The sequence below is a fragment of the Halichoerus grypus genome, chromosome 8, assembly GCF_964656455.1.
Source record: "Halichoerus grypus chromosome 8, mHalGry1.hap1.1, whole genome shotgun sequence".
NCBI classification, from domain to species: domain Eukaryota; kingdom Metazoa; phylum Chordata; class Mammalia; order Carnivora; family Phocidae; genus Halichoerus; species Halichoerus grypus.
The window spans coordinates 46,169,337-46,185,402 of record NC_135719.1 but is presented as its reverse complement, the minus strand read 5'-3'; the positions used below and the strand labels follow the sequence as shown (position 1 = coordinate 46,185,402).

General features: G+C 43.9%; 1 pseudogene; it reads right to left on the bottom strand.

The window, feature by feature from the left end:
* Nucleotides 1–296: 296 nt before the first annotated feature.
* LOC118532472 (cytochrome c oxidase subunit NDUFA4 pseudogene) lies at nucleotides 297–531 on the bottom strand (annotated as a pseudogene).
* Nucleotides 532–16,066: the final 15,535 nt, after the last annotated feature.

Here is a 16,066-nt window from a genome sequence, read left to right as displayed (position 1 = left end):
TTTGAAATTATCTTAGTAAAAGTATACACATTTAGGATTTTGTGTCTCTTGATGAATTGTGTTTTATTATAATTAAATATTCATTTTTATCTCTGATTGTATTTCTTTGCCCAATACCACTTTTTCTTTTCTTTTTTAAGTTTCAGATATTTATTAATCAGTGTAAAATAAACCCCAACACAATACACCATCATGATTTCATGCATTTAGAGGGGAAATATTTCCTGCATAAGTGGAAAACTGTGCAGATGTCTTCTGGGAGACCTTCATTCTAAGCAGTGTTATAGTGAAACATTTCACTTAGAAGTCTGGATTTTCTTCAGTTTGCTGTAATCTACACTCACTGAGCAGAACTTGTATTGATCATTGGGACCCAGTTTGTTCCAGGGTTCTAGGTTATTCTTCCTGGCCCAACTGACATCGGGATTGAACAATGCCAGGCACAAGACATACAGGGCTGCTTCAATAACACAGGAAGATGCAGATCAGACTCGGATGCTTCTTGGCCTGACCCAGGATCTGGTGTAACATCGCTGTGGCAGAGGCCTCCCGTCCAGAAGGAGAAAATATCAAATCTGCCAGGCCCAGCACTAAGTAGTCCTACACTAACGATGAACGGATGTCCAAAGTCACCCAGCTACTTTTTCTGATAATAATACAGTCACACATGTCTTCTTATCATTATTCTTTTCATGGTGTATCTGATTCCATCCTTTTACTTGCAAACTATCTGTGCCTTTATGTTTAAAGTGGGTTCCTTGTAGACAGCATATAGTTGGATCTGCCTTTTTAGTCTATCTGATAGAATCTGATTTTTAAATTGGGGTGTTTAGACCATTTATATTTAATGTAATTTTTGGTATGAATTTTCCAACTTGTTTCTTGTTTCCGATTTGTCCCATCTGTTCTTTGCTCCTTTTTCCTTCTTTCCCTGCCTTCCTTTGGGTTAATTAAGTTTCCTTTTCATTCCATTCAATCTCCACTATTGACTAATTAGGTACACTTCTTTATTTTTTTTTAGTGGTTTCTCCACAGCTTACAATAGATATCTTTAGCTCATTACAGTTCCCCTTTAAGTAAAATTATATCCTTTCATGTGCAGTTTTTGACCTTTACAACACTATACATTCATTTCTGCCTCCTATCCTTCATAGTATTATCATCATACATTTATTCAATTATCTTTTAAAGAACTTAAAAAATGAGAACTAAAACCATTTACTAACATATTTATACTATTTTTGACACTCTTTGCTTCTTTGAGTAGATCCAAGTTTACAGCTGATATCATTTTTTTCTTCCTGAAGAATTTCCTTTAATCTTGTTGTGTGGTTCTGCCAGTAATGAAATCTATCAGCTTTTGTTACCAGGAAAAGTTTGTTTTCATTTTTAAAGAATATTTTCTCTGACTATAGAATTCTATATTGACAGAGTGTCCTTTTTTCCTTTCAGCACCTCAAAGGTGTCTTTTCTTGTTTTCTGGTTTGCACAGCTTGTGACAAAAAGTCTGTGGTACTGTTATCTTTCATCCTCTGACATAGAGTGCCTTTTTCCTTTAGACACTTTTAATAGTTTCATTATTGGTTTTCAACAATTTGATCATGATGTGCCTTTGTCTTTTATTTTTGTTCTGCTTGGGATTTACTGAGGTTCTTTGGTCTATGAGTTTACATTTTTCATCAAATATGGAAAAGTGTTGCCAATAGTACTTTAAATATTTTTCTGTCCTTTTTCTCTCCTCTGGGACTTTAGCAACATATGCATTATATTGTTTATGCTGTCTATTTATTGTTCAGCTTTTAAAAAATTTTCTGTGCTTGAGTTTAGACAGTTTCTATTGCTATGTCTTTAAATTCACTGATGCTTTAAGTTTCTTCTAATCTACTCTTAACCAGTGTTAAGGTTAAGTGACTTTTTCATTTCACATATTGTATTTTTGCCTCTAAAAATTCTATGTAGTTCTCTTCTCAAGGATTTTTGTATCTTCTATTTTACATCATTATATTAATATTTTTCTTTAGGACCTTGTACATACAGAGCATATTTTTTTAAGTTTATTTATTTATTTTTTTAGTAATCTCTACATCCAATCTGGGGCTTGAACTCATGACTGCAAGACCAAGAGTCATACACGCATGCTACTGACTGAGCCAGCCAGGCACCTCTTGAGCATATTTATAATAGCCTTTTTAAAGAACTTGTTTGCTAATTCTGTCATTTCTGTTTCTGCTTCAACTGATTTTTCTCCTCATTTTGAGTCACATTATCCTGTTTCTTGGTGTGTCTAGCAATTTTTAGTTAAATTTTTATTTCACTGTAAATATTACGCTGTCAACTATTTTGTTGTCTTCCAGTAGAGAGTGTTGGAATTTTTATATCAGGAGATTAAATTGCCAAGGATTAGCTTACCTCTTTCAAGGTTTGTTTAAACCTTTGTTAGGGCAGGTCTGGAACTGAATGCCCCGGATGATCAATACGAAATTTCCACTCTGTCTGGTTATAGACTAAACATCTCCTCACCTGTATGAACCTTGGGAACTGTGCAACTGACAAATCTTTGCCTGAAGTCATGGTGTTTCAGTCTTCACATGCGGGACTTATAATTCAACAAGCATTCCAGGGGACCCCTGTGCAATTTGGGGGATTTCTTCTTCTGCATAGATCCTTCTCTCCAGAGCTCTAGCTATCCTTCCAACTACTTTGGCGTCCCTGGACATTGAGCTCCATCTCCTCAACTCGGTGAGGCCTCTGTGCTCTGCTTGAAATTTCTTCTGTGTATCACAGTCCAGAATGTGCCTCTAGACACAAATCCATAGAGATCACTGGGCTCATCTTATTTGTTTCCCTTCTCTCAGGGATCATACTCCCAGGTAGCATGTTAACCAATGTCTGAAAGCAGTTGTTTAATATATTCTGATCACTTTCCTAGTTTGTTATGGTGGGAAAGTAAATCCGAACTCTGCTACTCTAGCATGGTCAGAAATGGAAATCCTCTGTGCTGAATTTTAATTCAGAAACTCTCAGCCGGGCTGGGGAAAGCAGAGGTGGGTTAACAGGTTTGCAGATTAAACAGACATATAATATGTATGCAAAACATATTGGTGCAGTATGATGAAATAGACAGAAAAACCTGACCAAGAGGGACCTGGGATAGACTCGCCAACAGAGTAGGTAGACTGGAGCTGGAACCAGTGGGGCTGGATCATCTGGTGCCCACCGATTAGTGATAACTGCCCCTCCCGGTGATAAGAGGAGGGAATCAAACCTGGGATGGGCCTTCCCTGGGCAGGGGCCATAAAAGGATGCAGTCAAGGAGATGAGTAGCCACAGCTCCCCAAGCACCGTCTCAAAGACTAGTGTCTTTTCAACATTTTCAAAGGTTACATTTGACATGACAGTCACTAAAATAGTAATAAAAATTTGTTAATGTAAGCAATATGAAATACTCCATTGAAATATCTGTGCCTCAGATATGAGAGCCTGGAGAAAGTAATCAAAGAGTAGGGACCTTTCTACAGCCATTGGTAGGTCCCAACAAGGCCCAGTCTGGCCCTAATCTCCCCACTCCTTAAGCTTCCTACCATGAACTCTATGTCCAAGGCAGGCAGAGTTCCTCACGGTTCCCCATGCACATGGGTGCCCTTTCCCCCAAGAACCTGTGCATCTGGTGGGTCCTCTAGATGGGAAGGCTTCCCACCACTTCTGCCAGTTCCACCCCATCTAGCTGACTTCTTCTTTCTCGTCCTTATAGATCCAGCCCACCATGTCCATCTCCATGAAATCTTTTCCCTTCACCTCTCTGTGCATGAGTGTGGGCTCCTTCACTTATATTTGATCTTTGTTCACCTCTTCCTCCTATTAAAGTGGAACTTCTTAAAGACAAAGATTTTGCCTTATACATTTTTATAGTATTTTATCTCTAGACCAAGGAACATGGTAGAAGTTCAGCAAATGATGCTAAATGATACACTCACTTCCACCTTAGGAATTTATCTGCCAAATGGACCAGAATACTAATGTCAGCCAATCCAAGCATCCCTTTTTCTCCACTCACTGCTGATTAAAGACTGCTAATTTACCCTGTGAAAACTCACTGATGGCTACAGCCCCTTTGCCAATACATCTGTTCTTTCTGTGTGTACCAGCACAGCGAGTCTGGTGTCATGGTTCTTAGTCATGTGGGCATGCAGTCAAGGCTTCACCCTGGTCACCTTATATAGATTTATGCTTCCTCAAGTCTTCTTGATTCCTCACTTTCTACCCACTCCCAGGAAGGATCATTTCTATATATGGCTCCTTTTATCATCTTCCTGTTGAAATTTAATAGTTTTGATCTCAGGGACTGGGTGCTGTTTTACTGGGCTCTGCCCTAAAGCTGGAGGCATCTCCCTATACCCCTGGAACCAACAACCAGCCCTACAATTTTGAATCCATTTCATAGTTGTGTGACTTTAGATGAGTTACTTCACTGAGTTTGATCATCTACAAAATGAGGATATTGATGATAATTAATGATGTTAGTCATAGTGATAATTCAATCACAGGTTGCTGGGACGATGAAATGAAATCAAATATGTCAAGAACTAGTATGATGCACATAGTAGGCATTCAGTAAATATTGTTGTTCTTATTATTATTAGCGCTTCATACACAGATGATGCCACCTCTCACTCCAGCCCTCCTGCCTCTCACAAATATATAAATACTTCTAGGATCTGTTATGGGTTATGCAACGGTGGGAGGAGACTAGCAAGAAGAAGAGTGTCTGCCACTCGCATCAGAGGGGGTGATGTTATTTAAATGCTAACTTGAGAGCAGACACAATTTCAAAAGCCAGTTCAGGGGAGACTTAGGAAGCAGAGACCCAGAATGTCATCTACAAGCATTGTGTGGGATTCCAGAACACAAAGAACCCTGTATGATTCTGGAAATTTGGTCTGAGAATTGTATGGGTTTATGGAACATCAGATTCTAGGAATGCTATGTGACTCTAGATCAAATGGCTTAAAAGAACTTTGGTTGATTCTGAAGCATTAACCTGAAAGAATGTTATATGATTTACAATTTTTGGTTATGATAATGTTATGCCATTTCATAACCTTGTGTGAAACATGACCTGCAATAAACTTACATGATTCTGAAAATTTCGTTTATTAAAACATTATGTAATTCTCAAAACTTGGCCTGAAAGAATTAGTATGCTTGATTCCAGAATCCTGGCTGTGACAAGATTACTGTAATAATACAGTGTTATTGCTGAAACTTGCTATACAAGAATATGTGATTTGGAAGCTTGGTCTATAAGAAATTAAGTGTAAATCTGGAATCTTGGTCTCCATGTACCTTAGTTTATAGGACTCTTGCATGCCTCTAAAAGCTTGTTTTGTAGGAATCTCAGATAATTCTGAATGCTCGATCAAGAGAATTTCATGTGATTTGGAAGGTTGGTTTCTTGGATTTTGTTTCTGAATCCTGGTTTGTAAGAATTTTAGGTGAATCTGGAATTTTAGCCTGAGCGAATTTTATCTAATTCTAGAATCTCGGCTAATGAAAATTTTACGTGATTCAGAATCCTGGCATATAATAGCACAGCAGGTCAACACTTTCGCCAGTAAGAATGTGGTACAAGTAATCTGGCCCATAGTAACACAGTTTCTCGTTTCAGAAACTTCATCTTTATGAAGTGTGATTATGGAAGCTTGGTATATCAAAGATCGCTAGTTGTCCCTTAATACTGGTTTTTCCTTTCTTCCTTGGTTACAAGTCACCCGACTTTTAGCTGGGGACATGGCCACCTGAAATAAAAATTAAACTTCTCATCCTCTCTTGCAGGTTTATGTTGTCCTTGTAACCAAACTCTGGTCAATGACAGGTGAACAGAAGAAGCATACATACTTTCTAGGAAAGGAGCCTGAGCTCCTGACACTGGGGAGTACTATCCCAACCCTACAAAACATGAAAGAGAATTCAACTGCCTCACTTAAGCAAGCTGAATTCACTATTTTAATTCAAAGAACAATAGATGATTCTAAAGACTCGTTTTCCGTCATTCTGGCACCATGGCCTACAAATTTTCTGTGATTCAATACGTTGGTGTGCTGAATTATCTGTCGCCAACCAAACACACTGCCACCCTTTTGAAGAGGAGAAGCCAAGAACGTTTCCCAGAATTCCCTTCAGAGTGGTTCTGGATTAGTTTGCCTAGGAGAGGCCTTCATGTGAGATTTAGAAGGGAGAAGAAGAGAGACCCTTAGTCTCCAAAGACAGTGATAGGCAACATCATGGGCAGACTCTGGCTGCAACACCTTAGAACAGAAGTTAACAAACTATAGCCCACAGGCGAAGCTAACATATTGCATGTTTTTTGTTGATAAAGTTTTATTGAAACACGGTTATGTTTACCTTTGTCTATGTTCGCTTTCACACTACAACAGCAAAGCTGAGTAGTTGCTATAGGGACTATATGTAGCCTACAAAGACTTAAATACTCACTACCTGACCCAGCACAGAAAAAGCTTGCCCATTCCTTCTGTAGAATACATGGTCAGGGTTCCGTAACTTCAATTTAATAAGTATGTACCAAGTATCAGATGTCTGCCATGGGGGAAGGGGAGAGTCTTGTTCATAGGGTGGGTACCATTTAATGGGGCAAGCTAAAGTATATCCAGGTAAGAGGGTCTCAAACTTGCTTATGCCATCTTCAGATGTTCAGAGAAATATATAATTTTATTTTTCTTTCCCAATAATTGATCTGATCTCCTTCTAGTCACTATCCATTGGGTAACAGAGGCAAGAAAAGTTACAATTGAATCTACCCCAGTAATTTTAAAGTGCATAAAATAATTTAGTCTTTTTAAAGCAATGCTTGGTTTCCTTAGGTAAAAACATACAGGGTGTGGCAGCTGGGAGAAAGATGGGTCTTTGGATTCTTGCAGTGTCCCCTAAATGCTAAGTCCAGCTGCAGAGGGGCAGGTCTTGAGAGCTCCTTGGGCTGGTGACCGTGGGGAGGTCCTGGGGGTGTGCCTGGCATCTGCTGCTGGAGTCCGTGGTTGCTATAACTCACAGATTGCACTCCCCCTTCCTCTGCATGGCCAGATCACCCCAACTGATTTGGCCCCACTTCGGTTCTGGCTGTTATTTTGATTGAAGTCTGGTCTTCAAGTTCACTCTAAGCAAATAGATACTTCCCTAGAGAAAAGTAGCTCACAATGCTGTGAATACAACAATAACAAAAAGTCAGCTTCATTGTCATCTCCCAACCTCCTTAGACCCAGTGGGAGAAAAAAGAGGATTCCTGGACCCATCGGGACTTCTTGCACTCTGGGCAAGGCACTGGGACCCCTGAGGAGGGAACCAGGTGTTATTACATCAGCCTGCAAGTTCTCACAGACCTGAGTCTCACTTTGTCCCGTCAGAGAAGGACACATAGTCGGGGGTCCTTATTTCTGTTAGGCGAGCTCACTAAGGTCCTGAGGCATTGATGGTCAAGAAAACTATTAATTTTTTAAATTATTATATCACAGAATGGCAATCACACCCTTTTTTAATACATATTTTATTTATTTATCTATCTATTTAATTATTTATTTATTTGAGAGAGAGAGAGAGAGCACATGCATAAGCAGGGGGAGGAGCAGAGGGAGGGGGGAGAGAGAATCATTAGCAGGCTCCACGCCCAGCACGGAGCCCCATGTGGGGCTTGATCTCGCGACCCTGAGATCCTGACCTGAGCCGAAATCAAGAGTCGACACTAAACCAACTGCGATACCCAGGCGCCCCATGGCAATCCCACTCTTCTGTTTCAGTTTTTGTGCCTGAATTCAAGCATTTGCATTACATTTGAATTTCATTATGCTACTTAACATCCGTAGGCTGCTCCAGCATAAGGGATAGTTCAGGGACCAAGAGCAAATGTAGTCACAGAGCAACAGAATCAGGCAAGGCAGGAGCCCAAGCTGCAGGAGAGCGCACTGAACCAGAAAGGAAAGCCCGGTGCTCCCGCAATGTCTCTGGCTCCCTCTACTGGCAAAGCTTAGCCTTGTGCTGGCTGGCAAAGAAAAAAAGTATTTAAAGGGCTCGGCTCCATTTTTGCAGAGTTGGCAGTGAAGGATGAATTTAGAACTGAGAGTCAATAAATTGATAACTGGCACATATGGGCCTATATCTATCTGTAATTCCCTTCTAGAAAAAGGGAGAAATGTTTGTAATATGGATTTATTTTAAAATAACAACGATCAACATAATGCATTTTAAGAAAATAACTATATTTTCCAAACAAAATTAGTGAAAAGAGTGGCATTATTTGAAATTTTTGGAACACTCTTTGACATTTGACTTAATGAAAGACAGCTAGACTCTTGTATCTGCTTCTGCAGTCAATTTATTTTGATATGTTTTTTGGTTGAAGTAGCTGAAGAAAATCTGCTTCTACCACACACACACACACACGCTATGGTAACTATGTAAGTGATAGATACGTTAGATTGTGGTGATCTTTCCACAATGAATATGTATATCAAAACATCCAGGGGTGCCTGGGTGGCTCAGTGGGTTAAACATCTGCCTTTGGCTCAGGTCATGATCTCAGGGTCCTGGGATCGAGCCCCGCATCGGGCTCCCTGCTCAGTGGGGAGCCTGCTTCTCCCTCTGCCCCTTCCCCCTCCTTGTGCGCACTCTCTCTCTCTGGGTCAAATGAATAAATAAAATCTTTTTTAAAAAATTTAAAAAATAAAAAAACAACAAAAAACATCCAGTTGTGCACCTTAAATATATACAATTTTTATATGTCAGTGATATTTCAATAAAGCTGTTTTTAAAAGCTTTTTTTTTTTTTAAAGAAAATCTGGCTTCACATAAAAGTGTAGCTGGAAAAGGGAGGAGTATTTTAAGTTTTTAAGATGACTGTGAATATTCTGCTTTACCAGTGCAGCAAAGCTCAGCAAGTGGTAGCTTCTTAAAGGATAGTTACAATGAAGGGCACCTGGTTGGCTCAGTCAGTAGAGCGTGAGAATTCAGGGTCATGAGTTTGAGCCCCACATTGCGTCTAGAGCTTGCTTAAAAAAAAAAAAAATCAGCCTAGTTGCAGTGAGGAATCTGAAATCATATCAGTGAACTTTTCATACTCTGTTTCATTAAAATCTACTTGTCAACCTTGCACTTTAAATGCATCTTTTGCTTGTGCCTGGTCTTAAAACATCAAGCACCAAGCATTTGGAAAATATCGGTTCATTGAGTTATTTAGATCTTCCAAATGTTGATACATTTCATTATACAATATAAAAAAATAACATTCCTTAATATTATGACCAATCCCACTGTATTGGGAAGCTGTCAATCTCACAGTGGCAAATACAAATTTTCCAAAATTCTGATTTGCGCTTGAAAGCTTGAATTTTATAATTGGCAACAATTAATGTCAATTTCTTTTCCTTGAGGTGGTGGACTTATTTCATTCATTTTCAAGATTGTGTCTGCCAAATACACAAGTCTGGGTAACTATACTTTATCTGTCTTTCAAGTAAAAATGGTGTTGCATGAAAAAGCGTCTAAGTTCGGCTCACAATTCAATCAATCACACGAGTCCTTGTCCTCTAGATAACCCTCATGCTTTTGTATGCAGCAGAAGTGTTCTATGCATTTTTCCCATTTTGTCACACAGAACCAGAATATTAAAAAGGCATGTCCTCAAGGTTCAATATTTAATCAAATGAATAATTTTTACTGCTTCATCAAGGACATTCTTAAACCCAACTGACTTCTTTGTTTTCCAGTGCAAGTGTGGGGGGCGAAAACCAACACCGATGACCGCGAGCACTGCCCGGTGCTATTACACCAGTTTATGCTAAAACACCAGTAGTGTTACCCACCTTTGCTTTTGCTCCATCTGTGCAAGTTCCAACCCAGTAAAAGGAAAATAATGTCTTCGTATTATTATGAGAACAGTTTTTGACTTTGTAGAGCCCCTGAGAGTTCTCAGGAACCTCCACGGTGGCCGACACCTTGAAAATCATGGATCTATTTAAACATTTGATAACTAAGTATCATCATGTACTTTTAGGGCCCTAATTTTCATTTGAATTGAGAGTCCTGTTGGCACCACGTAGTACTATTTTATTTTCAAGGACTCCGAGGCTAGGAAGAGACATAGCATAAAGGCGACAGGTTTATACCAAGTGATGGCAGGCTGCGTGAACAAAGGGTTTCGAGTAGTTTGGATAGAGGGGAAAAGTGGCAGAAGAGTTGGATCATTACACAAAATCATAATATGCCAAACCCAGAGGAATCTATATCTCTGTAGTCAGTACCATAGTCATAGTGCCAGTGGTGATTTTATTTTATCAAAATAACACCTTTTAGAGCTAACGATCCCCGACTACTGAAGCAAGACCCTGCTGAGTGCTTTGCCCAGTGCCCTGTGTATTACGGGATTGTTCGGTCTGGCTGGAGAACAGGCATTCTTCCTGGCCCTGGGGGAGTTCCGCTGTTTCCTCTAATCCTACCAGGTGGCTCTTCCCTGGTCCCCATGTCGTTTCCTCCATGCATGGGCTTCTCAGTGCTCTGTGAAGACTTAACGGACCCTCTGTGGATCTCTGGAGTTCTTCCTCTCTGTGGCTTTCTTATCTGTCATCTGCGCCCTGTGAATTCTGCCTGCCTTGGGCTCCCTAAATTCAATTCTGTCTTCTCTACTCAGGGAGTCTGCTGGGATCTGTCTGTGTTTCTTCAGCCTGCACTGTGGTCTGGAAACTCTCTCGGGGCAGCAAGATGAGGCAATCTCAAGACTTGTCTCATTTGTTTCTTGGGGCTTGGGGATCATTGTTCTGTGTTGCTTGAGGTCCGGTGTCTTGAAATCCACTGGTTCATATTTTTAGTTTCATGTGGGCTGGTAAATCCAGTCCCTTAACCCTTCTTGGCTGGAATTGGAAGACCCCAAGTGTTCCACATCTCACCTTCCCGTCAACACCCATGTATTAACCTGACCCATCCTTAACCATGTAATTTCTGAGCTCATCACTTTTGCAGCCAACACTAAGAAGATCACACTATTAACGTTCTGTCTTCAAACTTCTTTCCCTAGACTACATTCCAAGGGACCACAGGTAATAGTTTTACCAAATGCTTCTCCACTGCCAGGATAGCCAGCCTCCAACATCAGTTTTTTCACTGCTCGCCACTGACCCTCTAAGAGAATGCCACATCTTGAATGCAAGCGGGTGCAGCCAACTCTGGAAAACAGTATGGAGGCTCCTCAAAAAGTTGAAAATAGAGCTACCCTACGACCCAGCAATTGCACTACTGGGTATTTACCCCAAAGATACAAATGTAGGGATCCGAAGGGGTACGTGCACCCCGATATTTATAACAGCAATGTCCACAATAGCCAAACTGTGGAAAGAGCCAAGATGTCCATCGACAGATGAATGGATAAAGAAGATGTGGTATATACATACAATGGAATATTATGCAGCCATCAAAAGGAATGAGATCTTGCCATTTGCAATGACATGGATGGAACTGGAGGGTGTTATGCTGAGCGAAATAAGTCAATCAGAGAAAGACATGTATCATATGATCTCACTGATATGAGGAATTCTTAATCTCAGGAAATAAACTGAGGGTTGCTGGAGTGGGGAGTGGGGTGGGAGGGATGGGGTGGCTGGGTGATAGACGTTGGGGAGGATATGTGCTATGGTGAGTGCTGTGAATTGTGCAAGACTGTTGAATCACAGATCTGTACCTCTGAAACAAATAATACATTATATGTTGAAAAAAAGAAGAAGATAGGAAGGGTAAAATGAAGGGGGGGAAATCGGAGGAGGAGACGAACCATGAGAGACTATGGACTCTGAGAAACAAACTGAGGGTTCTAGAGGGGAGGGGGATGGGGGCATGCATTAGCCTGGTGATGGGTATTAAAGAGGGCACGTTCTGCATGGAGCACTGGGTGTTATGCACAAACAATGAATCATGGAACACTACATCAAAAACTAATGATGTAATGTATGGTGATTAACATAACATAAAAAAAAGAAAAGAACGCCACATCTTTTCATTTTGTGTTGGTTTCAATACCAATGCACTTCCAAGTACAAATGTCTGTGTCAGTCGGAATGGGCTAGTCTGCACTGTGCTAGCAACTGCCCCCAAATGAACAAGAGTTTACTTCTGGCTCACACTACACGTCCAGGGGGGGCCAGAAGGGAAGGGCCTTCCTCAGGGTCATCACTCAGCAACCCGGCCCATCTATCTCAACACCTGCTCTCACGGTTGCCAAGCAGGAAGAACACCTGGCCGAAATTGTGCCCTCGCTCGTAAAGACTTCCAGAAGCGTCCTAGTCACTCTGTTCACATTTCGTAGGCCAGGGCAAGATATGTGGCTTCCCTTAACTTCCAAAGAGAACAGAGACGTGCAATCCTGCCTACCATATGCCATGAAGGAAGGAAATGGGACTACCGTTGACCGATCCTAATGCCTGCTCATGAATTGCGTCTGCTCCCTCTTCGATAATCAGTGGTCAGTATGTGATGTGTTAAGTAACGCTTCACCCCCTGGCGTATTTAACAAGAAAGAGCTTGTCACAGACTTCTGTTGGGTTGTCAGAATTTATTGTAGAACGAGGGAAACGCCTAACTTCCAAGGAAGTGCAAATCCAGAAAGCAGCCCGTTGGACTGGGAGGTAACTCAGGCAGCTTCCAGCGGGGGGAGAGGCTTTGTGACCCAGAAACGGCCACAAGCATGGTGGCGCTGGGCTTAGGTCCTGCGGAGGCACTTCCAACACTGGCTCTGCTGCCTTGACCTATGTGACCTTGAACAAGTCCTGTCCCCTCTGGAGCCCTCAGCTTTCTCCCCTCTAAAAGGAGGATAATGTGAGTGGAAATTTCTAGAACAGTGGCTGGCTTGTTCCCTTCCCGCTGGCTGGGAAACGTCTCTGTCCTGGACCGGAGCCTGGGGCTGATTCACAGGCCCTATCAGCATCATTCTCAGCCTGGGCCAGGTCAACGAGCTGTTTATCTTGGGGTCTAAGACCATCCCTGACATCGCAGAGACACAGAGACTGAAAGCACCCAAGGGCTGGTGCTGGTGGATCCCCACCCACCTTTCCACCCCAGGGGCTTGTGGGAGTGACTAAAATGCAACCAGAAGGTCAGCAAGGCCAATCTCCCAGAGGTGGAGTCCATGGTTCCCATGGAGACTTTCCGCCCTGCTTCCAAGGAGCCTTCCCTTGTACTGAGTCTTGACTCTCTGCCTTCTTTCCAGCCCCGGTGCCGGTCTCTGAGCTCAGGAAGTCCATCCCTCCTCCCCGGGACAACTGCAGGCTCTCCCCTCAATCCTGCCCGGGCCTCTCCCCAGCCCTCCGCAGCCATCCTGCTTGTACTTCCAACCCGGGGTTGCCAGGTCCGCCTTTGCGGTCTCCTGCCCAGGGGCTCCAGCGGCCGTCCAGGTGAGGGGACGAAGCGTCACTGCAACTCTGGACCCCGTCAGCCTGCTGGACGAGTCAGCTGCTCTCCCCCTGGAGTATGCTCCCCATCCCTTTCTCTGACTGTCTGCGGGCTCCCCAGACCCCACCCCACTGACCACGCCAGCCCGGCCAGGCGCTTGCAGCCCCCGCTGTAGGCAGCCAACTGTGGAGGGAAGCGGTTAAGAGCAGAGGTGGGGTCCACACCCTGGCTCTACCCCTCCTGAGCAAGTGGCTGGACCACTCTGTGGCTCAGTTTCCCCATCTGTAGAGGATAGGTAATGATGGTACCCTCCTCAGAGGATTATTGCGAAATAACGTGTAACAATGTGCAGTGTGTGCATGTGTCGCTTGTGAGCCACGCACTAGTCATCATTTAATCCATCGATTGACCCATCTCCTTGGCACTCATGCACTGAACCCCTCATGTTTGCCAGGCTCTGAGCTCATTGCTGGGGACACACAGATGCCCAGGACTCAGGCCATGCCCCTCGAGGAGCCGTCTTTCAAGTAGGGGAGGGAACCAGGTAGATAAATTACTAGACACGGCGTGATGTTCGTGTGCAGAACTGTGTCCAGGCTTTGGGAACAGAGAGCATCAGATCTGGGCTCTCCAGCTAGACATGGCGGAGGGCACCACACCCCAACTGGACCCTAACCGCTTAGAGGATGGGGATGACATGGGAGACATCTTCGGGCTCCCTCTGGTGCCTGGCACAGGCCCCCGGCGCCTCAGGCATTGCACAATATTCGTGAAGGTGATGAAGCTCAGACAGCTGGAATCATCTACCAGCTCTGTAGCCCTCCGGTGACTCATTTTCTGCCTCTGTGAGGTGGTGGTAATCATAGTCCCACCTTCGTGGGGTGGTGTGAGGATCGAAGGAGTCCTGATAAATCGAAGTTACGATGCCTAGCACATAAGGGGTATTCAGTCAGGGAGGAAGGCACAAAGAAGTGAAAACCTTGCCTCGAAGCCTTCACGGGTTCCCCCCAACTTTTCAATCTGGGGGGTCAATTCACTTGTTTCCGCTTTTTCATTGTTTTGATATGGAAAAGCGTTTGCAGCTGAAAGTGTTAGGTCTCAGGTTTGCCCGACTCCCAAGTTTGTGGCCTTCCTACCCTCCCCACCTGAGCCCCTGGCACACATTAGGTGGTAAATTCAGTCCTTTGAATTGAATTGTGACTACAATCTGAACAGGATAGGAGTGCATGCTGGTGTGGGGATGGCTACTCTCTGCATTTTAAAGTTCTTGAGATGGGGCGCCTGGGTGGCTCAGTCGGTTCAGCGTCTGACTCTTGATTTCAGCTCAGGTCATGATCTCGGGGTCCTGGGATTGAGCCCCGCATCCAGATCCCTGCTCAGCTGGGACTCTGTCTCCCTCTCCCTCTGCCCCTCCCCCTGCTCATGCTTTCTCTCTCCCTTTCATAAATAAATAAATCTCTAAAAAAATAATAAAATAAAATAAAATAAATAAAGTTCTTGAAATAGAGGATGGGGTTTCCCACTGGCCTTTCCCACCATCCCCAAAGTTCCCTGAGATGAAGACTTAGTGCTCCCGACCAGGCTCGTGCCCTCCTCCCTTTGGAGCCTGCTGGAACAGGGCAAGGAGGTGGTGATACTGGGGGAGGGGAACAGAGCCACAGCCAGGACCGCATTTGAAAGAGCCAGAGAGGCTTCCCCGTCCTTAGGCCCTGGCCAAAACATTCGTTTCTCAGGAGAGAAACATCCCCTGGTCCAGTTCAGTAGGGTAAAGAGCCAGGGTAAATGAGGTCTGTCTGGGAGGCTGTGGACATCCCATGGGGGTGGCAGGAGCTGAGGTCACCTCCCAAGCTTGGTTCCAGACGTCCCCGGGCCCAGCCCTAAGGCCGTGGTTAGGAGAGTGCTGCCTGGCTATTCCGGGGCCCAGAAAGGCTGCCAGGGTCAGTGGCCACCCGGAGACTTGGCATCTCCTCCAACAAGGTCTCACTTCCTCAGCACAGGGTCTCCCACACCCCTGACCTCAGCCCACGCGCTCTCCCCTTTTCTGCCAACTCATGTCACTCATTTTCCAGTGCACAATGCCAACAGCGAATTGTGCGTGCCGCCCTCCATTTCCCCGGGTAGAACATGGACTTGAGGCTCTTTTCTGAATACAGAGCCATTCTCTTGTTGATTGTTCCTTATTTTCCAGTCCTCTCCCCTCTCCGTGTTTCCTGCCAGGAGGTTGGCTGCACAAGAAACTGTGGCGTTCATCTTGCAGATGAAGAAACCCATCTCAGAGACATTGAGCCTTTTGCTCCAAGACCTCCCAGGACTTGGCTTTGAGATTCTGCCATCCAATTGCGATTTTCCCCATTTCCTCCTTTGTCTGATACCCTGCACCACGGAAGGAGTTTGCGTAGATCGCATCCTGGCTCAGCTCCCCCAAGGACTTCCCGGGTTTCCGGGGACCTGTCAAGATGAGAACAAACAATCGGCCATCCCCAGCCCAGATCCTCTGGCTGCTCTGTGGTGGTTTCCCAAGCTGGGTTTTGCTAATTCTAGAGCCTGGGGTATCTAGATGGGCCACCAGGATCTGTTACTGGCGCCCCCCTCCTCCCCAACCACCGCCCGGCCTGCCTTCACTGCCTGG